The sequence below is a fragment of the Choloepus didactylus genome, chromosome 3 (assembly GCF_015220235.1).
Source record: "Choloepus didactylus isolate mChoDid1 chromosome 3, mChoDid1.pri, whole genome shotgun sequence".
NCBI lineage: Eukaryota > Metazoa > Chordata > Mammalia > Pilosa > Megalonychidae > Choloepus > Choloepus didactylus.
In genome coordinates, this window is record NC_051309.1 from 188,918,965 (window position 1) to 188,946,535 (window position 27,571).

The window sequence follows — 27,571 nt, forward strand, 5'->3', positions numbered from 1 at the left end:
AAACCTGATACTGATTACATCTTCTTCCTGAGATCTGGGCCTGTCTGGTCTGGGAAAATCTGATAGGGGTAATCAAGGAAACCAGATGCCAAGACAACAAAAAACTATGAATCACAGTAGAGAAAAATGAAGATATGACCCAGTCAAAGGAAAAAACTTACACTTCAAATGAGATACAAGAGTTGAAACAACTAATCAAAGATCTTCAAACAAATATGCTAAATCAATTCAAAAATCAAATCAACAAGTTGAGGAAAGATATGGCCAAAGAGATGAAGGATATAAAGAATACATTGGGCAAACATAAGGAAGAACTTGAAAATTTGAAAAATATAAACAGTTGGCAGAACTTATGGGAATGAAAGTCACAATAGAAGAGATGAAAAACACAATGGAGACATACAGCAGCAGATTTGAAGAGGCAGAAGAAAACATTTGGGAACTAGAGGACAGAACATGTGAAATCCTACACACAAAAGAACAGCTAGGGAAAAGAATGGAAAAATATGGGCAGGGTCTTAGGGAAGTGAATGACAACATGAAGTGCATGAATATGTGTATCATGGGTGTCCAAGAAGAAGAGAAGGGAAAAGGGGCAGAACAATAATGAAGGAAATAATCACTGAAAATTTCCCATCTCTTATGAAAGAAATAAAATTCAGGTCCAGGAAGTGCAATGTACCACAAACAGAATAGATCTGAATTGACCTACTCCAAGACACATAATGATTGGATAATCAAATGTCAAAGACAAAGAGAGAATTCTGAAAGCAGCAAGAGAAAAGTGATCCATCACATACAAAGGAAGCTCAAAAAGACTATGTGCAGATTTCTCAGTAGAAACCATGGAGGCAAAAAGGCAGTGGCATGATATATTTAAGATACTGGAAGAGAAAAACTGCCAAACAAGAATTCTATATCCAGCAAAACTGTCCTTCAAAAATGAGGGTGTGTTTACAATAGTTTCAGACAAATAGAGACTGAGAGAGTTTGTGAACAAGATACTTGCTCTACGAGAAATACTAAAGGGAGCACTACAGACAGATAGGAAAAGACAGGAGAGAGAGGTTTGAAGAAGAGAGTAGAAATGAAGACTATCAGTAAGAGGAGAGAGAGGGAGAGAAAAAATAAAAATAAGATATGACATATAAAATCCAAAAGACAAAATGGCAGACAGTAGACATTATATTGAGTCAAATTAGCCAGAAACCAAAGGACAAATACTGTATAGTCTCACTAACTTGAGAGTTTAAGTTGAAAATGCAGGTTGTCAGGAGACAGAAAGAAGTTAGAAAATGGGCATTTGATGCTGAAGGAGTACATAAGGATCAACAGGACTGATTGTATAGAACCAGAAATGGATAGCATAATACTGTGTGATGGTAGCACAATATTGCAAGTACTCTGAAAAAAGACGAATGTGAGTATGGTTGAAAGAGGGAGGCTAGGGGCTTGTATGACACCAGAAGGAAAGAAAGAAGGTAAAGACTGGGATGGTATAACTTAGAAAAACCTAGAGTGGTCAATGGTGGTGATTAAATGTACAAATATAAGAATATTTTTAAAAGAGGGAGAACAAATGATTGTCAACATTGCACGGTGTTAAAATTGGATGGTGTAGGGGAAAAAACACAATCAATGCAAACTAGAGTCTACGGTTAAAGGTAACATCATAAGATGCTTCCATTAATTGTAATAAAGGCAATATACCAAAGCTAAATGTCTATAAGAGGGGCATATAAGGGAGTAATATGGGATTCTTGGTGGTGGTGGTGTTGTCTGTCATTGAATTTTATTTTATTTTTCTTCTATCTTTTATATTTTTATTCTTCAATTTTTTTTCCCTTTTCCTCTTTCTTTGCAGAAGAAATGGCAAGTCCTCATATATATTGTGGTGGTGAATGCATAATTATGTGATTATATCAGGAATCATTGATTATTTACTTAGAATGGATTGTATGGTGTATGAATAAAACTGTTTGAAAAATAAACAGAGAGATACATGCTCTGGAGAAAATGTAGAGAGAGGAATGTAACTATTCACTGTTGGTAGGAAGATAGAATGGTGCAGCCCATCTGGAGGACAGTGTGGTGGTTCCACAGGAAGCTAACTATGGGGTTGCCATATGGTCCTGCCACCCCATTATTGGGTATATACTTGGAGGAACTGAGAGAAGAGTCATTAATGGATATTGTACATTTGTGTTTATGATGGCAGTATTCATGATTCACAATAGATGGAGGTGTCCTAAGGGCATATCAACTGACAAATGGAATGGTGAACTGTGGTGTAAAAATATAATGGAATATTGAGGGGCAACAAGAAGAAATGAAGTTGTGAGGTATGCAACTAGGTGAATGGAACTTGAAGACAGTATGTTGAATGAAATAAGCCAGAAAGGAAAAGACAACATTGTAACACCTCACTAATATGGACTAACTATAATTTGCAAATTCTAAGAATTGAATTTGAGAGCATAGGTTATCACAAGAAGGCTTACGGTAAAGGTTCCTAGGTTGTAAGATCTTACAGCTCATCTATTCATGAGTTGTAATGGTTATTTCTAAATCCTGAGATGATGAGCTGTTTGTATATAACCTGGTTGGACCCTGGAACTTTGGGTATCTATGTGATACCTGTGACTCAGAGCCAGAGTTCAACGAATGTCAGCATTACCCCAAACAGCAAATGTTTAAGAAGCTGAAAAATAGATAAGCCTTTACTTAGAGAGATGAGCAAAATGGACTTGGTTGGACTAAGGTAAACCAGACCAAGGGGAAAAGAATGATATTGACTGTGTTTTAAAACTTTAACTTCTGTGTAAGAACAAAGGAAGAAATGTTTATTTGGTGGGAGATCTGTATTTTCTGTAGCATGCTATATAATGTAATTTGTATGGTCAGTTTATTCAAATCCCATAATTACATGGAACATTGAATAGGGGGTGAGATCTGGTTGGTTTGTACAGGTTAGCATGAAACCCCAATACATCTCAGAGTAATTTGGGCAGAGAATAAAAAGTTTTTGCAAAGCTCCCTTGAGGGACTGGGTAAAAATTGAAAATATTAAACTTCCCCACCTGGGAAATTCCTGATATTCTCACAAGCATTGGGAACTACCTTTGTAGTGAGCCCATCCCTTGATCTTGGGGCTTGCCATTATGAAGCTTGCTACTGCAAAGGAGAGGCTAAGCCTACCTGTAATTGTGCCTAAGGGTCATCCCCAAAGAACCTCTTTCGTTGCTCGGATGTGGCCTGTCTCTCAAGCCTACTCAGCAGGTAAACTCACTGCCCTCCCTACTACATGGGACATGACTCCCAGGGGTGTAAATCTCCCTGGCAACATGGGACATGACTCCCAGAGATGAGCCTAGACCTGGCATCATGGGATTGAGAAAGCCTTCTTTACCAAAAAGGGGAAGAGAAATAAAACAAAATGAAGTTTCAGTGTCTGAGAGATTTCAAATGGAGTCAAGAGATAATTCTGGAGGTTATTCTTATGCATTATATAAATATCCCTTTTTAGTTTTTAATGTATTGGAATAGCTAGAAGGAGATTCCTGAAACTGTTGAACTGCAATCCAGTATCTTTGATTCTTGAAGACAATCATATAACTATATAGCTTCTACAAGATGACTGGGTGATTGTGAAAACCTTGTGGCCCATACTGCCTTTATCCGGTATATGGACAGACGAGTAGAAAAAAGGGAGACAAAAAGTAAATGAAAAATGGGGGTGGGTGGGTAAAGGAGTATGAGATGTTTTGAGTGTTTTTTACTTTTATTTTTATTCTTATTTTTATTTCTTGGAATAGTGAAAATTTTCAAAAACTTGATTGTGGTGATGAATGCACAACTATATGATGATACTGTGAACAACTGATTGTACACTTTGGATGATTTTATAGTAGGTGAATATATCTCAATAAAATTGCAAAAAAAAAAAAAAAAAGAAATAAGACCATGTAATTTGTGCAAGGATAGATAACCGGGCAGAACTGGGAACTCATATATACAGAAACATCATATATAAAAATAGTGATATTACAGAGCAGCACCAATAGTGAAGTGCCATTAGGGAAACCATTCTAGTATAATCTGTTATCCATATGAAAAAAAGAAACAAAATTAGATCCTTACTTTATATAAAAATCCCTGTTAAATATCATACCTTATATTTAAAAATTAATTTCAGCTGTATTAAAGATCTAAATATGAAAAATAATGTTAAAACTTCAAGAAAAATATTCAATAATTTATATATGATTTTTGGTTAGGTAAGAATTTATTAAACAAAACAACATGTCAAAAATAAACATGAAGAAAATGATTGATAAATTTGACAAAATTAGCATGTAAATTTCTCATTATAGAGAGACATTAGAAATAAAATACAGGATTATATCTTTATAATTTTGAAATAGGAGAGAATTTCTTAACAAGATACACACCCACATACACACAAAATGGAAAAGATGGCTAATTTGTCTCCAATGAAAGTTCAAACTCTTGCTTAACAAAAGACTTTTTTAAAATGGTAAAAATGACAAACCACAACCTGAGAAAAGATATTTGCAATGCATAATGAAATATGAATTAATATCTGTTTTAGTGTCCTCATTGCTAAAGCAAATACCATGCAATGGGTTTGTTTAAACACTGGGAGCTTATTTGCTCATGGTTTTCAGCCTAGGAAAAGTCCAAATCAAAGCATCATCAAGGTGATTTCTCCCTGAAGACTGTGGCACTCTGGGAATGGCTGCCAGCAATCCTTGCTCCTCTGCACATAGGAATGCACGTGATGGCCTCTCCTGGCTTCTCCTTTTTCTTCTGGGTTCCATCGATTCAGCTTCTTGCTTCCCATGGCTTTTTCTCTAACTCTGAATTTCATTCTGCTTATAAGGCCTCCAGTAATGGGATTAAGACCCATCCTGATTGAGTTGGGCCAAACTTTAACCGAATTAACTTCATCAAAAAGTCCTACTTTCAATGGGTTCAACCCTCAGGTATGCATTAAGTTTAAGAACAAGTTTTTCTGGGGGTACATAGCTCCCGATCACCACAGTATCTAAAACTTTTAAAGTACTCCCACAAATCAATGATAAAAAGGGAGAAATCCTAGCAGAAAAATATGGAAAGGATTTATGAACAACTCATAGAAGTGGAAGCCTGAATGGTCAGTATTAAAATATGTTAAATCTTTGTAGTAATGAGGGAAAAATGAATGAGCCAACACAGTGACATAATATTTCACACTGATCTGACTTGTAAAACTTTGAAAAGTTTAACCAAACTGAGTGTTGGCAAGAACATGGAGAAAACTACTTTTGTTTGGAGAAATATTTAACAGTATCTAGCAGAGTTTATGATGGTATATCCCTGGTCCACAGTTCTACTTCTAGATATGAATATATCCCAGAGAAGCTCATCCCCATATGTACAGTGAAACATATACAAGTTGTTCCTTACAGAGCTGCTTATAATGGAAGCTTTTAGAAGTATCTTAAATGTCCATCAGTATAGCAGATGGATAAGTAACTTGTGGTACATTTAGATAAAGAAAAATCATACTGTAGATAAGACTAGAGCTTTGTGTATTGACATTGCTAAGTCTCAAAAATACAACATTGGGAGTGCCAGAGAATTCACAGGCACACCTAGCAGCCATCTCCCAACCCTTACTGACCTGCCGTAATCCCTCCCCATTTTCCTGTCTCCGGCTTCCTTTCCTATGGTGTGCAGATGTTTCAATATATTTCTATTCCAAAGTCACTGGGAGATGTTAGATTTAATGGAGTGGCCTGACCATACCTTAAAGATGGAAACTGGGAACAAGGCTCCCCAACCACTTAACACTCCTTCCCCCTAGGTTTTTTTTGTATAAATATCCCACCCTCCAACAGCACAGATTTGTCTCTCCTTTCCAAATTAAAGTGGGGCATTTGGAGCTGCCATCCACTGACACTATCCCAAGTGATTGGTCTCTCCAGGACCGGTCATGATGGATTTCTTTCCCTGCTCTTTTGGACCCTTTGAGATGTGTAAGAAATAAAGTGGTCATTTGCTGAAAGTTTCTGTTGTTCCCATGAGGCACCATAGAGCAACTCACTCCACAGGGGGAACAACAGTAAGTTCCATATATCATTTAGATAAAGTTTCAAAATAAACAAAACACTACCTTACATCATTTGTAATTATGTGTAATACAATTTTTAAATGTGGCAAGATATATTTTATATCTCACAGTGACTTCAAGATAGTGGTTAAGGCTATGTTGATAGTGGGAGAGACAGAGAATGGAATGCAACTGGAGAATTAATGAGACGATATCAAATAGATATATGATCTTTTGTTTTCTTTCAAATTTTGAAGCAAATTTGGAAAAAATGCTAGACACTTTTAAAGCTGGAGGATGAATCCAAAGTATTAGTTATATTATCCTCTCTCACTTTCTTTAGTTTTGAGGTCGTTCATCACAAATTTATTTAAAATGAAATTAATTTAAGAAATGCAGTTAAGAGTAGATCATGCAATATTATATAGTGGTAAGATAATGGACGTTGGGGACAGACACACAAGCTGTGAGTCCATGAGAAAGACTAACCTTTCTGAACATCAGATTCTTCTTCAGTAAAATGGCCTAATAACATTTCCCTGATGATGTAGCTATGAAGATTTAATGCACTGGCATATGGACAAGTGCCTGATATCTAATAAATGCACAATAAATATAACTTATCTTACTCCAGAAACAGATTTATTACTTCAATATGAAAAAATGAACAATTACTTTGTATCATTTCTGGTAATGTCTCTGAACCATTCTCTTCAGAATATTCCGTTTGGGATAGGTTTGGCTGCACAAAAGAAGAGCTGTGTCTTTCTCATGTAGCCAGAAGTCCAGAGAAAGACATTCCAGGCTGTGGAAGGGCCACAGTGCCTTTGGAAACCCAGATTTCTTCTTTCTTTCTACCCAGCCACTTTAGCATGTGGGTTTGTCTCTCATACCCCTCACTTGCGGTCACAAAATATTTATTCTGTCTCTAGCATATTTTTTGGTTCAGGTTTAAAAAAAGAGAAAGAGGAGAGTCAGCTGCCTCTTGTAAAATAGTTTTCCAAGTAGCCCTACCCAGGGAGTTCTGTTTACTTCTCGTTGGCTGGAACTATGTCCCATAGTGTCCTTAAGGCTAAAGAGCTGGACGGGCTCACTTGAACAAAAGCAGGGTTCCTTTAGTAAGGGAGAGGGGAGAATGAATAGTATGGGGTGGGAAACCAGCAAGGACCTCCTCAGAGATTGTTGTTTTATGGATTCCACAAGGGCTTCCATTTTGAGTCACAGTTTGCTTTTCTGATGAGTGATGGCTTCAGAATTCCTACTTAGAAATGATTTTTGGGTGACAATCTGGTTGGAATTCAATTTCTTTAATTTTAATTTAAGTCTGTGTGCAAAACAAATGCACTGCTTTTATTTATATGTTATGTACACTTGGGGGCCTGATAAAGGGGTAGGGGAAGTGGCTGATGTTTCTAATGGAGCCAATGAGAGAGGAGAGTTCTGAGGTCCCCTCAAGTCCTCAGTTGAACCAAGGCTTCTATTAATTATGCTTTTAACATCTGAAGACACTAAAACTTAAATCAAACTTGCTTTGCTTATGGAATAAACCAGCAAAGTACAGAGTACAACCATCGTTCAAATTTTTTCATGAGGGGGATTAACTGGATTTTGGCAGACTGTGCTTTTCTCCTTTTAGCTTCTTTATTTCTCTTCTTATGATTTTATAGGAAGAAACTATTAGAGCTATTATTTTCTTTTAAAGAGAAAATGATATTTCTCCCAAGAGGGATCTTGCCTGAAGCAACTGGGTTATACGGGGCTTCCTAAGGCAGTTCTCTAGCCTTTTATAGACATGGGCAGAGCAGGTGTGATAGAGCTGCCCTAATGAGCAGCATATGCTTTCAGTTATATTCTCATTTATGGTATCATCAGGATGCAGAAAATCAAGAATATTGCATATTTTAGTAAAAAAAAGGGGGGGGATGCTGGGACTCTTCTAAAAGTTAAATATTCTGAGAATCATGATTAAAATCAAACCTTCTTTGAACTAGTTTAGTGTGCCTCATTTATAGCAATTTGTTCAGCAGTGAAAATTATATGGAGAAAGAATATTTCAAATTCTGTGGAAGGCTATATGACATTTAGAATTTGAGATTAAAAAACAAACAAATAAAAAACAAGTGTCATTTATCATTTATGTTCAACCTTGACTAATCTTGATTCTAGATCCAAAGTTAAACCTGATGTGATGATCTGTATAAAAGTTCTGTTAACACTGGCTTCCCATAGCATTTAACTAAGACCAAAAAAGAAACCAGATTAGTGATTTACCTTGGGTCTTATACTGGACAGTGAAAACTAAGCCCTTGGGCTCCTTAAAACTCTCATTGACTTACTTACAAAAGCCAACTTCAGTTTTAATCTTTATCTCATTTGGAAGGCTCACACCTCTTAAGATCACATGTAACTATGAAGGTTCCTCTTGTACCCACATGAAAGAATGGAGACACGCACTTTGCAAACCATACTCTTTTGCTGTTGTACAAAAGTATGACATTGTTACATATACCACATATGTGCAAAAAGGGCAAATATGCTCCCAGTTTGTTTTTTTAGTCATTTTGCAGTGAGAATAAAAGGAGTAAAAGCATAATGACAGGCTAAAGTATCAGCCTTTCATATTTCATGCTGTAATGATTTGGAAGTGACAGAATGGGAGAAAAATGAGAAATTATATGGATATTATTCTGGACTGTTAGTAGAATAGAATCCCTCCCAATGGAGACTGATGACTCAGGAGTTGCAAAGCCAGGTACTAGAGGATAGGATGAGTTCTGACTCTGGATCCCAAAACCTTCTATTTAGAACAGAAGCAGAGTGGGAGACAGACTAGTCACGCACCTGTCAACTGGCAGAAGACACTAAATCCAAGCAAGGCAGGTGAAAGAACCAGGGTCCTAGGGCACATTTAAGATCAAAGTTGAGCAGAGTGGATGAGGAGAAAAGGAAACTAAGAAATACTTCTCCATTTGGAAGAGTGGCACTCTTTTGAAAGGGAACTGCTTCTAAAGTGTGTGCCCACCCTCCCCCCAATGGCATGTTGCCTCTGGTACTTACAGGGTAGCATTTGCTAATATTTCATCAGCTGTCATTTTCCCCACACACCTTTCTCACAGTTGTCATACTGACTGTCCTCAGACAGGCTTGTGTGTTTCAGACAAATCAAGTTGTGCTAATACATATGTCTGCAACTGGTAAAAATGAGGCATCTAGAAGACTTATGGTTTCTAAGAACTATAATTTATTTCCTTAGAAATTGATGTCCTTTCATCTTCCCACTTAAACCAATGCTCTGCCAAATTTTCCATTCTTACCAAAGCCAAAATAATTCTTCCAGGTACCAAACCTGTCATCTTTGACTCATCTTCTCCTTTAGTCTCCGTATGGAATCTCATCAAGTGTGTCACTCTCTGCTTTTGATTAGCTTTTGAATTAATGTTTTCCTTTTCTCTCTCACTCTCACCACCTCATCCAGACTTGAATCACATCAAACCTGAATTATTTTAATAATCTCCAAATTTGATGTGCTAATTCCAGCTTTCCCTCTTGTTCTATTCTCCACACATCAGTTCCTAGCTCAGGAGTCCCTGAGAAGTTTAAGTGCCTATAATACTAAGTCTCAACTCTTCTCTCAGCTCTTAGGCTCTGACCTGCCTTCTTTATCAACCACATTTCCCACCTACTCTCTCTTACCACTTATTTTCCTATCTCCAGTTTGCCTTGCTTCTCCCCTCTTTTACTAGTCAATTTTATTTGCTTAAAATGTTGAAATATTAAACTTCCTCATCTGGGGAATTCCTGATATTCCCACAAACTTTAGGGAATTCCAATTTCATAAGTCAAGCCCTTGATCTTGGTGCTTGCCCTTCTAAAACTTATTCTTGCAAAGGAGAAGCTAAGCTTACTTATAATTGTACATTAAGAGTCACCCCCATAGAAACTCTTTTGTTGCTCAGATGTGGCCTCTCTCTTTCAGTCAACTATGGACTGCCCTCCCACCCTACATGGGACATGACTCCCAGGGGTGCAAGTCTCTCTGGCAACATGGGATTGAGAAAGTCTTCTTGATCAAAAGGGGAAAAAGAAATGAAACAAAATAAAGTTTCAGTGGCTGAGAGATCTCAAATAGAGTCAAGAGGTTATTCTTTATGCATTATATAGATATCCCTTTTTAGTTTTTAGTGTATTGAAATAACTAGAAGGAAATTCCTGAATATGTTGAATGGTAAACCAGTAGACTTGATTCTCAATGATAATCGTATAATTATATAGCTTTTATTGTGTGACCATGTGATAGTGAAAACCTGGTGACTGACTCTCCCTTTAACCAGTGTTTGGACAGATGAGTAACAAAATAATGACAAAAAATATATAAATAATAGGGGGGATAAGGGATATGGGATAGTATGGGTGTTCTTTTTATTTCTTTTTATAACTTTTTAAATTTTTTTATATTTTTCTTATATTATTTTCTTTACTTTGGGGTAATGAAAATGCTCTAAAATTGATTGTGGTGATGAATACCCAACTATGTGGTGATACTGTGTCCCATTGATTATATACTTTGGATGGATTATACAGGGTGTGAGTATATCTCAATAAAATTTCATTAAAAAAATGTCTCCCCCTTCCTCTCTAGCTTTCCAAACACTAGTTATCCGTCCAAGTTCACATCAAATTATCTCCATGAAGTCTTCTCTGACTCAGTCCCTTTAAATTCCAGAGCCCTCACTGCAAATAGACTCATTTAAGTATCTAGAAGATTATGTTCTGGTTTGTGTTATTTAATGCTTGTTTTATACATTTAAGTTTTCCCTCCTAAACTGAAATAAAGACTTGCTGAAAGCAATGATGGTGGGGAAGGCGGCGGCGGTGGGCCCGGTCCCGGACAGTAGCTGCAGCGCTTCGCTCAGGCAGCGTGGAAAATATTCTCTGCCTGAATCCTGAATTGGCTTTGTTGGTCAAAAGATTAAGGGGAGCATAATCTGGCCATCCACCCATCCAGTCATTGACCCAGCAAACCTCTGTGCACCTGGTCTTATGTAGGAACCATGGAGGAGCAGGGAAGAAAGGGTCAGAAGCCATGTGTGTGGTCACAGACAAAATCTTTGAAAACGTGGAGATCTGGGACGGAGGAAAATCTAAGGGGTTCTTGATGACACGGTGGGAAACGGCAACACTGAGTCACCGCTGCAGTCCTTTCTGGTCCAAGTGTCTCGAGATGTGCCTAGGAGCCCGGCGTTGAACAGGCGTGTACAAGGGGGCCTCACCCTTCGGCTCCCTCAACAACACCGCCGATGGCCTGAGCTCCCTCACCGAGCACTTCCCTGACCTGACCCTCACTTCCGAGGCCCGCAAGCCCAGCAGGCAGCCCCCACCCAACTACCTGTGTCACCCCTGCTTCAACAAAGGACACTACATCAAGCACTGCCCCCAGGGCCACATCACCGGCCTCACTGGGGTGATGGAGTTTTGGGAGGACAGCGCCAACCCTTACCTGCAGTTTGAAATCCTCCCCACGACCTCCAGCGAGACCTCCAGCAAGGACATGCACAAGGGAAGAAAAGAGAGGCTCAGAAGGGAAGACTCCATTGGGTCAGGGCCTCTGATGCTGGAGCCCAGGCCTGGCAGGGGCTCCTTCTCTCAAGTGGGGACAAACAGACCTTCCCTGGACATGCTACCACCAGGCAAAGGACAGAGCCTGGATGCTGACAATTCCTGCCAGGAAGTGAGCTGCGGCCTCTATCCCCTGGCTCTTGGGGAGGAAGCCCTGGGAGGGCAGCCCAGCCCCTGCAGCCTGCCTCGGCCAAGAGCTCAGCCCTGCTCCAGATGCTCCAGTGCACTGGGGATTAAAGACTCCCCACTTCACAGATGAGGTGAAAGATGGCCAGTCCCCCCGGCCTGTCTGTCCCCTGCTTGCCCACACTGCCTGCAAACCCACCACATCCACAGCAAGTGGTCAGCCAGAGCTGGAAAGACTTGGCTGTCTCAGCAGAAATGTGGCCTTGTGTGGGACCATTTGAGACTCAGAGGCTTCAAGGCAGGTACTCAGCTGAAGAGGTGCCATCACTGAACTTGAACCTACAGGTAACAGATTTCTTGTCCTGGGTGTTCTGAAGGCCACTTCCTCAAATGACCATCATGTATTCTTCTGCAAGGACAACATGGCATAGGCTTGTGAGGAAGAGCTCCATGCTGTGTTCCCTCTGGTCCTGCCATTCAGGCTGGGTCACCCCCAAAGGATGTCCCAGGGGACTCAGGAAGGAAGCAGCTGTGTAGGAAAGCACTTCCGTGCATCCTCATTGGGAGGGGCTGGGCTGGCCTTGTGCCCTGGGGGTCCTCTCACCACCACCTGACTCATGGAGCCCCTGAAACATGCCCTTACACACACACACACACACACACACACACACCTCTGACTATGGCTGTGACTCCTCAGCTCTTACCTCCTACACAAGCAGTGAAAGGCTCCAAAGATTTAAGATAAGTACAGCTCTTTTCTGCAAGCTGGAATGCAGAGTGGGGTGGGAGGGGCAGGGGGTGTGATTTGCAGGAGGCATATGAGAAGCCCCTCCTCACTTGCAGCTTCTCACATCCATCCCCCTTCTCAAATCCAGCACCCACTCACCTGTTCAGTGATGCTTTGCAGGGCACTGAATCCTCCAGTCACTCCAAATGCATGGTGGTTGTTTTCTGCAAAGCCTTCCAGCTACAATGGAGAAGAGGTAGCTTGGACCCTGAGCCAGGGGATTGAGGGGGGCAGCTGGGTCCACACACTGGAGACTGTCTGTGGCCACCATGTCAGGAGCCCAGGGAGTGTTACACTTCAGGACTAGATCCTCCTGTCTGCGGCAGAACCCCCTCAAGGAGTGGGAAACTCCTCCACCCTCATCTGAGTGTATGTTTGACCAAGCCCATGGTTACCACCTTCTGCAGTGGACATGGAAGGACCCAGATAATTGGGTGGGTTGCAATATCATCCCGGGGCACTCTGGGAAAGTAGCCTCTGATACTTATCCCCAGCCGGGCTCAAGAGTGGCTGGCTTACCTGTGATTGATCATAATCTTTTATGCCCACTCCATACAGAATTTGGGTGGGTTGCAATATCATCCTGGGGCCCTCTGGGAAAGCAGCCTCTGATACTTTCCCCCAGCTGGGCTCAAGAGTGGCTGGCTTACCTGTGACTGGTCATAGTCTTTGACACTGACACCATATACAGTTGCCCCCATCAACCAAGCCCTTTGAGCCTAATAGAAAGAAGGCATTAAGTATAATGCACCAAAATAGATGCTGTAAAATGCATGTAACCATGGATTGTACTCACTTGATACTTAGTTTCCTCGTATGGCTTTGGCTCTAGCGGACCATCAGTGAAGGCGATGATCATACTTGAAATCATCTTACCTGCAGGACAAGCAGGGAGTGGCTGCATCAGGAAGGGCACCAGGAGGGCACCAGGTAGCCACAGGCTGCCAGGAGCATGGGGATGCCCATGGCAGGACATAGCCCAGCACCCCCAATACCAAGTCCAGGTGGGCCAGGTGTGGGCAGCTCCCTGGGAGACATGAGCACCAGTTGTCCAGCCCCTGTTGGCTTTGCAGCAGACCCCTGGAGTGAGAAGGGCCTCAGCCCAGGGCCCACTTGGCAGACAAGGAGACTGAGCCCATTGTGGGCCCCTCCGACCTGCTGCCCACACCCTCCACATCACCAACTGGTACAACCTGTGCCAGGATGGGAAGCCAAGTTCATATAAGACACCAGAGCAGCAGCCATATTCTCCCATGAATGGTGTGCTGCAGTGCCCAGGGCAATAGAACCCCAAGGCCATGTATTTTCCTTGGGGTACTTTTTACTGCTGCACCAACCTATGTTTCCTGTTTCCCTCTCTTGTCATCTAGTTACAGTAACACTACTTCAAACCCTCATATCCACTTTCAAATAGAGGCTTTTCTGCTTTGCCTAGTGTGCAGAATCAGCTAAACACCACACAATGTGTTACTGAATTTTTCCCATTACTCCATATAGGGGTCCCTGTATCCCTTTGTGCCCAATACACAGCAGGAAATCCCAAGTTAACAAAAGTCAGTGAAGAATTCTCACTGGGGCTCGAATTGGTGGAGGAGACAGAGTTAGCACAAGCTCCAAAGCGGTTTAGAATTCTAGCAAGTGCTTGAAATTTGCATGTGCAAATTACGCTGTACCTCACCTGTGTCACAAAGAGAATCAGGTTGCTAAGCAACAGACCTCTAGCCCAATGGGTGCCCTGTGGTCTGAAAATGTAAGGGGCTTCGCAATTGTGCAGGTTATGGTGGAGGTGTTGTGGCCTGTGCAATCAGGAGTAGGCATATGGGGATGATTTTGCAGCCCTGACATTGACATGCCACCGGATGGTTGGTGAGATTTTGACTCTCCCGTTAGGATGCTGTACTGTTCTGCCCAAGGGCAACTTGCAATTGGTTGTGGGGTAGGCAGAGGCTTAATGAAGTGCCCCGCCAAAGCTTGGGCCTGCCATTCTTTTCCAATGGCACTGAAATTCCAATGGCTGGATGGTTGACATGCAGCGTAGAACCCCTAATCTCACTTAGCAGAGATCTCCATGAGGCATGCTCATGTTCAGTCAATGAACACACTAGAAGTCAGGGAAATTTGGACATCTTTGATGTGTCTGTCCTCTCCACTGTTTATAGCTGACATGATGATTGGCTCATGGTTCTCTTCATTGCGGGATTTCTTGCTCTATTAGTGCTTGCCAGATCTCTCCTTCTGGGACTAAATGCTGAGTGATCATCAAGGTGGTCCTGTGATGCAGAGACCACATGACAGGTGGACAGGATGATATTTTTTGAGTTGAGATTGCTGGAGGCATGATTGTGGACGAGGATGGAGACTCCCAAAGGGCAGGCATGAAGGTGGACACTGAATATTTTTCTTTCTTTTTCCAGTCATTTCCATTGCCATTAGGGAATTCCCTGTTCCGGGCGCCAATATACTCTGGCACTATCAGTGAGTGTGATCCACAAGAAACTGTAAGGATCACCCCAAGTCCCCCTCTTACCTGGTGCTGGGCATGGCAGAGTTTGACCACAGGTGTGGCCCATGAATTGTTCCAGATCTGCAACAAGATTTTAGCAAAGGGAGAATTCTTCCCTGAACAATCCGTTCCTAAATTTGCTGATGCCCAAGGGAGTATGCCCAAGTGGAACTGACTGTGACCATTCTTCTACCCCATGAAAGCAGGTCAGTGTAATCTCACCCTTATCTGACCCTATGCCTTCATAAGGATGGTAGCCAACACTTACGGAGTGTGTTTATATAATTCATTGTTTCACATTCCTTGTATAAAAAGGTTTTCTTTAAGAATTGGAAATTTATCAGTAAAAAAATGTCAATTTCTTTAAAAAAAAAAAAAAGCAATGATGGTGTGATACATTTCTCTTATATTTTTTTCCCCTTCTCCTTCAGCTAGTCACACAACTGATGCTTAATAAATACTTACTAAATGTACCTGAAAACATGCAGTAAAGAAAATAAATTATGCTAAGAAGGACTCTTGAAAAGTCAGCTTGGGATTTGCAGAGGTTTAAACACTTTACACACAGGAGTTAAAGACACAAGGGATGAAATATTCTGTTACCACTGACCTCTGGGCCAGCAGCAATGCTGGCAACACTTTACTCTTTATTTTCTGGCCCTTCTACCACCGTTTCTCGGCTGCTTAATTGGCCTACATTCCAACTTCATCACTGGAATGTAAGACATCACCTACACATTTAAATAAATAGTTAACTCTGACCTCTTGCTTTAGCAAGCAGAATAGAGGTTTCCAAAAATGGGACCCCACAGCTCTGCCCTTTCCTTTGTTACTTGGAAAAGGCTCAGTCATGATCTTCTTACAGCTCTGTGTTGAACTCACTTTCATCCCCCTGAAAATGGCACTAAAGCAAAACAGTGGTAAAATCAGAGCACATGGGAAATGAAAGAATGAAGTAAATTTGATTTAAAACTGAGAAACAATTCTCATTCTAAAGAAATTGCATGCATGGTACCTTCAGTTAAACAAAATAATATGCTTTCTCTTAAAGTGCCAAAATCCCAAAGAGAGCCTTGGCAGAGTTGCGCTAGCTCCAGACCCCTCAGCAGTTGGATGACAGTAAACACTAAGGCAAAGGTAGAAAATAGATGATGAAAATTTATTAAATAACAACAGGGTGAAAATTCTTCTCAGATCTTCCATATTCCATCTTCTGGGGCCAACAGCAAAATCATTTAAAGGATGGACAGAAGTAGAGTTGAGTTTAGACCATATAAACAACACCAGAAATGAGATCTTGGAGAACTGAATTAATATATATTATCTACTTGCAGACATAGAATCAGAGAGTAATCAAACAATTAATTACAAATAGGAGCATCTCATTTTTATCATTCCTTCTTAACACATGTGGTTTAGAATTTCAGTAATCAAACCATAATGGGATGAAAATACCAAGTTAGCTCACCAAATCCATGTGTGGACAAGATTAGGATTCAATAATGTGCTGACTAATCTCACTCACCCTAAACATATTAGTTTCAGATTTGACTTAAATGGCCAAGTTACCACTTTATCTCTTTCTTTGTCCAAGCCAATCTTCCCCTCCCTTCCTTTTACAGTGCCATCTTTTCTTCTTTTTCAATATTATCAAACCAAGCCACAAATCTAATTAAGTTGTCTTGATGCCAAAATCTCTGCTCCTGGAGAAATTCATCATGCAGCACGTCTAGGTAAGTGAATTAAAAAAGCATCCAGGCAGGTATCTGGTGAATGTCTCAGTCCATCCTTGCATAGTAAACTATCTTCTCCTGCTCATTCATTTGTCAGTCACAGTAACTAAGGATTATTATTTGCTGAATGTACGTGACACCAGCAATTTGCAAAGTCTGTTGGCAAGAAAATCAAGTTAGAATGACAGAATGAGAAATTAAGCAGAAGCCTGATGTAATTAGCTACAGCAATCAGTGCTCTAATTTCTGATTTATTGTTTCCTGTTTTCCTGCTACACTCCACTCTGTGTATACTGTACGTACTTCATATAGGTCAAACAATTGCCTTATCAGTCCTGGCAAAGCGAGAGGTCAGAGTTAACAATATTTATTTAAACATGCAGGATGCTTCCCGCTGCAATTAGGAAATAACTATCACTAATAGGTCCTTGGCACTATTTCCTCATTCATACAATTTTTGGGAAAACAAAAGAAACAGAAACAAGAGAGAATTGAGACCCATTTCTTACATATGCACAAAAGTTGATTTCGTTCTCCTTCTAGGAGAATTTTTCTGACTCTCAAAAGATCTATGGATTATAAATGAGCAAACAAATCACTATTGTTACAGCTTAATATTCATAAAAATATGGGACAAGTATCCTTCCTGTTAAATAGTGGGGTTTTATTTCCAAAGCACTGTTAAAAGATTTGTAGAGCCCTCTTGGAAATTCTAGTTGATGGAGAATTTTCTTAATTTCCATCATTTGGCTACAACAGAAAGTGGGGTTAGTTGTTCTTTTCATATTTTAAGGAAGTATTCTTTAAAGCTACATTATTTTGAAGAAGAAAACTACTAGCTTTCTTAAATTCAAATTAGAATTTTTTAAACACCTCTGAAATAAAACAACAAACTCCTATAAGATAAAAACACCTCTGTACTTCCCATTAAGTATTGCAAATATTTCTGAAAAGATGACTATAATTCAATTCACTGTAAATTCAAGTGAAATTTGCACCACTTGCCATGTAAAGAAGTATTTTCTAGGTCCCTCTGAAAATCAAAGGAACTGTATATAATGAAGTAAGTATTTCTATGTTTTATGCTTTTAATTTCAATATTTTACATATCAAACTTACTCAGAGCAAGAGATACCTATAAAAAGATGAGGTAAAATGTATTCCCAAGGCCCTCAGGGAACTAACAGAGTGTAGTCAGATTGCAAAGCAATGTGGGAATTAGACATCACATTAGACTGCAGAAGACCTGAATTTTTTCTGGGCCATTTAATCTCCTAAGCTAGTGGCCTTTGGCAAGTCATTTGACACCTCTAGACCTCATTTTCCTTATAGATAATATGAGAAGTTTGGATTTGATCTTTAAATCCCTTTTTATAATAAAAGTTAGTATATATCAAGTGCTTTTACTCTGTGCCAGGCACATGGCTAAATATTTTGGATGCTCCATGTCTTTTAATCCTCCCAAAAGTCCCATAAAAAAAGGAAGTCTTATTATCTCTACTTTACAGATGAGGAAACTTTGGAGGAATGTTGAATTTCAGTGACTTGTCTGAGGTCATTTAGCTGGAATGAGAACAAGTGAGCATTCTAAGCCAGGTTAATCTCTACTCATAACCCAAGTGCTTAACCTTTCTGTTTCACTGCCTTACTATTCTAACATCTTAAGACTCAAATCAAACACATAAACAAACACATGTAATTGAACACAATGCTATATTCTCAACCAAAATGTAGAAATCCACAAGGTTTTACTAAAATAAGATAGAAGATCTCAATGTAAGAGCATCACATTGTATTTGTGTCTAAGAATAGTTCCATGAAAATGTCAATAAGCAATTTCAAACAAATACTACTGAATCAATCACTAAATAGTTGCTGAACACTTTCTAGGCTCCCAATTTAGGATTCCATTCTATGGGAGGACAGAGGCATTTAAAATGCACTCTCTTCTCCCAAGTTGGGTATAACTTATGTTGGACATTAATTCCATGACAAAATGTAAGGTGCAAGCAACAATTGTTTATGTTATCCAAAGAAGTTTGGATATCTGAGTTAGAACAGTGAAGGAATATGTCATGGCTGAGGTAAATGAGTATAATCTGAATTGGCAGAAAAAGGTAAGAAAGAGCTTTACTAGCAAAGGAAAAGGCAGGAAGGTGTTGCCCAAGGCAGTGACACAGAGATAGCAGTGTGTAAGAAAGTCTAGTCTAACAGTGTTCAGGATAAAAGCAGAAGAGGTGTGTATGTGTGTGTATGTGTGAGTGTGTGTGTGTTTGTGGCATTTATAGAAGAAAAGACGAGAAAGGAAGTGGAGGATCCCATATTCAAAGAAATTTCTAGATATCAATATGAGGTTCCCTTGAAATAGTTAAAATCTGAAATAAGAAATGTCAATGGGAAAAGAATGAAGGACGGATGTGAGTAATGTTTCCAAAGTAAATTCTGATAAGGCCAAGAAGTAAAGGATAATTCCTATATTTTATGTAAATGATTGGGTGAACACTGGTGTCATTCATAGAAACTATTTTTAGTTAAGTTTATTTAATTTTATATAGGCAGTAATGTGACATAAACCAATGCATGCTCCATACCAACCTGTACCATGAAAGGCATGCATTCATTATTTCTTTAATTTATTCTACAAACATTTACTGATTACCTACTAGGCACTGTACTGAGTATTGAGAATACAGTGGTGAATAAGTATGACAAGGCTTTGCTCCCATGAAGCCTACATTCTAACATCAGCAAGACAGAAAGTACACAAGACTCAGGGCCAAAGATGACAGTGGTCTTGAAGTAAAAAAATATAATTAATGTCCTTTTCTGTCACTGAGATTCATTAAAACAGTACAGGGGAGAATGAGCAAGTAAACAGATAAATTGTCAAAATAGATTGAGAGAAGAAAAGTAAGCCAAGTAGGAGTGACAGAGAGTTACTGGAAAGGGCAACTAAAGTAGGAAGTCAGGGAAATTTTCCCCACAAAGGTTCAATCTGAGTTGAGAAATAAATGACAAGAAAGAGCCAAGCATTCAAATATCTAAGAGCAGAGTATTACAAGGAAACAAACAACAAACAGGAAATGCAAACATCCTAAAATGGGAATGAGTAGTGTGACTGAGCAACTGTAGCAATTTTAGTAATTAGCAGGGGGTGGAATAGATATGTTTGAAATGAGGTCAGAGGTGTAGGCAGGACACTATCATATAAGAAAAACATAAGCAATTTGAATTTTATTCTAGGTAGGATTGGAAGTCGTAGAAGGTAAGCAGGGTTATAATGTAATCTGATTTTATATGTAGAATTAATCTAGCTACTAGTGGAAAATTTAGAACAAAAGTGGCAACAGTGGGGATCATTTGGAAGTCTATGGCAGCAATCTTGACTTGGACTGAAGTGGTAGCAGTGGAGAGAGATGGAGAGAAATAAACTAGCATAAAATTAATATGTTAGAGACAGTCAACAGGACTTACTAGTGGATTGGTTGTGGAAATTGAGAGGAAGAGAGCAATCAAGATGACTTCCAGGTTTTGAACTTGAGCATCTGGGTGGATAGTGACTGCATTTACTGAGAATGACTGTTGGGACAGTGAATGAAGTTTGTCTTTAGACATGTTGAGTTTGAAAGGTCTATTATAAATTAAGGTAGTCATATCAAATAAATAGTTGGATAGTCAAGTCTGACTAAAGAGATCAGGTCTGGGGTCACTTGGGTACAGATGTCATTTAAAATTATAGAAATAGATAAAATCACCTCAAAAGGGAGTATATATCAAGATGCAGAGAGACCCTGACTGAACTCTGAACACTCTAATATTTAGAGGTTCCAAAGGAAAGATGAGGCAGCAAAGACTATTCAGAGGTAGAAAGAGAACCAAAACAACAATTTGGTTTTATGTAAGCCAAGAAAATACATTATTTCAAGAAAGGAGTGATCAATTATGCCAACTGCTACTGACTGGTAGATAAAGATGATGGCAGATGGTGGCAAAATGGAGGTAAATGGACTTCCAGGGAAGAATATGGAGTAGGGAGCTCTAGACTCAGTACTCCTTGAAAAGAGCTGTCTGAAACAACTGTTCTGGGGTTATGGAGGCAAGGGGAGCACTGTACAGGAAACAGTGGGTCAAGAGGCTGAGAAACTGGGGTAAAGAACTGTGAGTAGGTCCTTCCACACTAGTGGCAGCCAGCACCCATGTCCATTCTTGCAGTGGACTGCCTTGGGGTCTGATCTCTGGCTGGCTGCTGTGGACAGAAAAAGACAATAAAATTCCTCTTCCCCAAGAAGAGGAAGGGGGGAGAGAAGGGCAATCACTGATCATGGCTTTTGATTAATGAATTTGGATCACTGGGTCCCAGCTCTGAGCTACTATTTCAACTTCCCTGGACTGGCCATGGCCATTGCTTAAACCCAACCCATGACAGGGGCAGAGACAACGAAAGTTTAAAGATACAGTACCTCCTTCAGACTGCAGGGAAAAGTTTGCTGAAGAGCACCATCTGCTGGGCAGGCCAGGAAAGTGCAGCTTCAGGGAGCTATCCAAAAAACTTTTCTGTGAATTTCCTGACCCTTTCTCCAGAACCCTCTGGAGCCAGTCTGCACCCCCTTTGTTGGTCCCTGGCCCTGTTTTGGCTGGGAAATTCTGACTTAATAAAATCCTCTCCAGGGTGACCCTACTCCAAGAATTTGTCTTCAAAAGCAACTGGAGGCAATGAAAACCTGTACTATATATATATATATATATATATAACAAAAATAAAGAGAACAGATCAAGATTTGCAGAGAAGAGAGAGAAAAGGAAGCTTTTGTGTGAAATAGTGTAATCCTAAAAAGTTACCACATATCCAGGGCAGGAATCAGATGAAGAAGAGCTGAAAAACAGACCAGTTAAATATGGGCAAGCCTAAAGGACTAGAATAAGTTCAAACAAGTGTCAAAGAACAGCCTTAACACAAAGCCCACCAACAATAAAACCCTAGGCAAGAGAGAGAAACTGATCTTTGGAATAAACTCTTCAAGATAATCAGATTCCTAGATATCAGCAAAAAAATTACAAGACATGCTAAGAAACAGAAAGATATGGTCCAGTCAAAGGAACAAATTAAAATTTCATAGGAGATACAGAATTTGGAAGAAATAATCGAAGATGTTCAAACAAGTCTCCTAAATCAGCTTCAGGACATGAAGGAAAATATGGCTTAAGATATAAGGGATTTTAAGAAGACACTGTGAAAGCATAAAGAAGAATTTGAAATTATAAAAGGAAACAACAAAGTATGTAAATGAAAATCACAATAGAAGAGATTAAAAATACACTAGAGGCATACTACAGCATATTTGAACAGGCAGAAGAAAGAATTAATGAACTAGAAGACAAGACAACCAAAATCTTACAGACAGAAAAATGGATAGAGAAAAGAATGGGGGAAAAATGAGCAGGGTGTTAAGGATTTGAATGACAGCATGAAGCAAAGAAACATATGTAAAATGGGTGCCCCAGAAGGAGAAGAGAGGGAAAAGAGACAGAAAAATATTTGAGGAGGTAATGGCTGAAAACTTCCAACTCTTATGAAAGACATAAATATGTGTGTACAAGAAGTGCAGCACACTTGAAATGGAAAAAATCCTGATATACCTACTCAGAGACATAGACTAACCAGAATATCAAATGCTAAATATAAAAAGAGAATCCTGAAAGCATCAAAAGCAATTTGTCACATACAAGGGTACCACAAAAGGATTAAATGCCAATTTCTCATCAGAGACCATGGAAGAGAGAAGGCAGTAGTATGATATATTTAAGGTAATAAAAGAGAAAATCTGGCAGCCAAGAATTCTTTATCTGAAAAAAAAAAACTGTCATTCAAAAATAAGGGACAGTTTAAAATATTCATAGAGAGAAACTGAGAGAGGTTTTGAACAAGAGACTTACCCCACAAGAAATACTAAAGGGAGTGCTGTAGGCTGAAAGGGAAAGACAGAAGAGAGAGGCTTGGAAAAAAGTGTAGAAATGAAGATTATCAGTAAGGGTAACTAAAATGGTAAAAACAAAAGAGACAAAAATAAGACAAATAAAAACCAAAGGATAAAGTAATTGAAGTAAGTACTGCCTTTATAGTAATAACATTAAATGTTAGTGGATTAAATTCCCTAATCAAAAGACACAGATTAGCAGAATGCATAAAAAAGTGTGATCCAACTATATGCTGCCCACAAAAGACTAACATTAGAACCAAAAATACAAATAGGTTGAAACTGAACAGTTGGGAAAAGATATTCCATGCAAAGAGTAACCAAAAAAGAGTTGGAATAGCTATACTAATATCAGACAAATTAGATCTTAAATGCAAAACTGCTATAAAAGACATAAAAAGATGCTATAAATTCATAAAAGGGGCTATACACCAAGAAGAAAAAACAATCATAAATATTTATGCACCTAAACAGGGCACCCAAAAATACATGAGGCAAACACTGGCAAATACAGGGAGAAATAGATGTGTCCAATAATGGAGATTTCAGCACACCACTCTCATAAATATATATAGAACCTCTAGACTGAATCAATAAGGAGCAATAAGGAAACAGAACTTGAATAATATGATAAAAGAACTAGACCTAACAGACATATAAAGAGCATTTCACACCAAAACAACAGGATATATGTTCTCAAGTGCTCATTCTTCAGGATAGACCAGATCTTGAGTCAAAAACAAGGCTCAATAAATTTTAAAAAATTGCAATTATACAAAGCGCTTTCTCTGACCATAATGGAATGACACTGGAAATCAAGCACAGGTAGAGAACTCAAAAATTCAAAAATATATTTAAGTTATACAACACACTCTTAAACAATCAGTGGGTCCATGAAGAAATTGCAAGAGAAACTAGTAAATATCTTGAGACAAATGAAAACAAGAACACAACATATCAAAACTTATGGGAAGCAGCAAAGGAAATGCTGAGAGGGAAACGTATAGCCCTAAACACCTACATTAAAAAAGAAGAAAGAGCTACATTCAAAGACCTACCTGCACAACTGGAGGAACTAGAAAAAAGAAGAGCAAACTAATCCCAAAGCAAGCAGAATGAAGGAAATAAATATTGGAGCAGAAATAAATGAAATTGAGAATATAAACACAATAAGGAGAAATAACAAAACCAAAAGCTGATTCTTTGAGAAGGTCTACAAAATTGACAAACACTTAGCTAGTGTGACACAGAAAAAAAGGCAGAAGATGCAAATAAAATCAGAAATGAGATGGGGGACATTAATACTGATGCCACAGAAATAAAACAAGTCATAAAAGGATACTATGAACAACCATATGCCAACAAATTAGACAATTTAGATGAACTGAACAAATTCCTAGAAACACATGAACAATCTACACTAACTTGTATTGGTCAACAGACCAATCACAAGTAAAGAGAATGAATCAATCATCAAAAACCTCCCAAGAAAGAAATGCCTAGAACCAGATACCTTCATGGATGAATTCTACTAAGCATTCCAAGAAGAATTAATACCAATCCTGCTCAAACTCTTCCAAATAATTGAATGGGGGGAACACTACCTAACTCATTGTATGTGGTCAACATCACCCTAATATCAAAATCAGATAAAGATACTACAAGAAAAGGAAATTACAGACCAATTTCTCTAATGTGTATAGATGAAAAGTCCTCAAAAAAATACTTGCAAAGTGAATCCAGTAGCACTTTAAGAGTTGTACACTATGATCAATTGAGATTTACCCCAGGTATGCAAGTGTGCTTCAACACAGGAAAATCAATTAATGTAATATGCTACACTAACAAACTGAAGGGGAAAAGCCACATGATCATTTCAAATACAGAAAAGGCATTTGACAAAATCTAGCATCCTTTCTTGATAAAAACACTTTGAAAGAGAAGAATAGAAGAAACGTCCCCAACATGATAAAAGGTAGATGAAAAAAGCTTTCTCTCTAAGATCTGGAGCAAAACAAGGATACCCACTGTCACCACTATTATTCAAAATTGTGCTAGAAGTTCTAGCAGTTAGGCAAGAAAAAGAAATAAAAGACATCCAAATCAGAAAGGAAGAGGTAAAACTTTTACTATTTGCAGATGATATGATCCTATATAGAGAAAGTCCCAAAATACTACGACAAAGCTACTAGAGCTAATAAAGGAGTTCAGCAAAGTGGCAGGATACAAGATCAATGCACAAAAATCTGGAGTCTAGTAACAAGCAATCTAAGGGGGAAATCAAGAAAAAAATTCCATTTACAATAGCAACTAAAAGAATCAAATTTCTAGGAAAAAATTTAACAAAGGATGTGAAGGACCAGTACACAGAAAACTATAAAACATTGATAAAAGAAGTCAAGGAAGACCTATATAAATGGAAGGGCATTCATTAAGATGTCAATACTACTCAAATTCTACCCAAATTGATTTACAGATACAATGCAATCCCAATCAAAATTCCAAAAGCCTACTTTTCAGAAATGGAAAAGCCAATTATCAAATTTATTTGGAAGGGTATGGGAACCTAAATATCCAAAAATGTCTTGAAAAATAAGAAAGAAGTTGGAGGACTCTCATTTCCTGACTTTAAAGCATATTACAAAGCTGCAGTGGTCAAAACAGCATGGTACTGGCATAAAGATCGATACATTGACCAATGGAATAAAATTGAGAGTTCAGTAATAGAACCTCACATCTATGGCCAACTGATATTTGACAAGGCTGCCAAGTCCACCCAACTGGGAAAGAATTGTGTCCTCAATAAATGGTACTGGGTGAACTGGATATCCATAAGCAAAAAAATGAAAGAGGAACCCTATCTCACACCTACAAAAATTAACTCAAAATGGATTTTAAAAACCTTAATATAAGAATCAAGACCATAAAACTCATAGAAAAAAATATAGGGATGTATCTTCAAGATTTCGTGGTAGGCAATGGAGTTTTAGAATTTACACCCAAAGCACAAACAATGAAAGAAAAAATAGATAAATGGGACCTCATCAAAATTAAAAACTTTTGTGCATCAAAGGACTTTGTCAAGAAAGTGTAAAGGCAACTTTCTCACTGGGAAAAAAAATCTGGAAACCACATATCTGATAAGGGTTTAATAGCCACAATATATAAAGTAATCCTACAATTCCAAAATAAAAAATACAATAAACCCAATTAAAAAATGGGCAAAATACTTGAATAGACTTTTCTCCAAAGAGGAAATACAAATGGCTAAAAAGCACATAAAAAGATGCTCAGCATCACTAGCTATTAGGGAAACGCAAATCAAAACCACAATGATGAGATATTATCTCACACCTACTAGAATGGCCATTATCAAAACACACACATGCACACAGAAATCTATAGTGTTTAAGTGGACATAGAGAAATGGGAACACTCATTCATTGCTGGTGGGAATGTAAAATGGTGCAGGCACTGAAGGAGACATTTTGGTAGTCCTTAGGAAGTTAAATATAGAACTACCATATGATCTGGCAATCCCACTACTAGGCCTATACCCAGAATAACTGAAAGCAGGGAGTCAGACAAACATTTGCTCCCCAATGTTCATAGCATCATTATTCACAATTGCAAAAAGATGGAAGCTACCAAGTATCCACCAGCCAATGAATAGATAAAGAATATGTGGTATGGACACATAATGGAATATTATACAGCTGTAAGAAGGAATGAAGTCCTGATACATGCGACAACATGGATGAACCTTGAGAACATTATATTGAGTGAAATAAGCCAGACACAAAAGCACAATTATTGTGTGTTCTCACTGTTATAAACTAATATAATAAGTGAGCTCATAGATTTAGAATCTAGAATATAAGTTGCCAGGAGATAAATTTGGGTTAGGCAATGGGGAGGTGATGCTTAACTTGTACAGAATTTCCATTTATGCTGATGGTAAATGTTTGTAAATGGATAGTGGTGACAATAGCACATTTAATCCAGTACTGGAAGCACTGGACTCTCCAGGTGAATGTGGTTAGAAGAGGAAACTTTAGGATATATGTATCACTAGATTAAAAATTAAAACATAAAACATAGGACTGTACAGCACAATGAACCCTATTGTAGGTGATGGAGTATAGTTAACAGTACAAGTATATGAATCTTCTTTCATGGGTTATAATACTAATACAAGGTGGTAATGATACATGGGTATATGGGGAAAATACACCTAATATAAATAATGCATGATAGAAGTATTTTAATAATCTTTCATCAACTGTGACAAAGGTAACTACTTTTAAAAATAGAACAATTTTTTAAAATGTGCTATCATTAATAGTAAGAAATATTCCACACCAATGCAAGGTGTTAGGGTGGGGTGGTATGCAGGAATCTTGCATTTTATGGTATTTTTTGTGCATGATTGTTTTCCTGTAAACTCAGGATTTCTCTAATTTAAAAAAGGAGGTTAATGACCTTCACAAAAGTAGTTTCATAGACTTTGAGGTGACACATATATGGGTTCAATATGAGGCTCCACCACTTATTAACTATATGACTTTGGGCCAGAAATTTAAATCTTCTGAACCTAAAATTCTTCATTGTGGCAATGGGATTATAGTGCCTACAGTCAGGTTCCTTGGGAAGATGAAACAAAATAACATATGGAAAAGATCTTGGTGTGACTAAAAAAATAGACTTTCTTTCCAT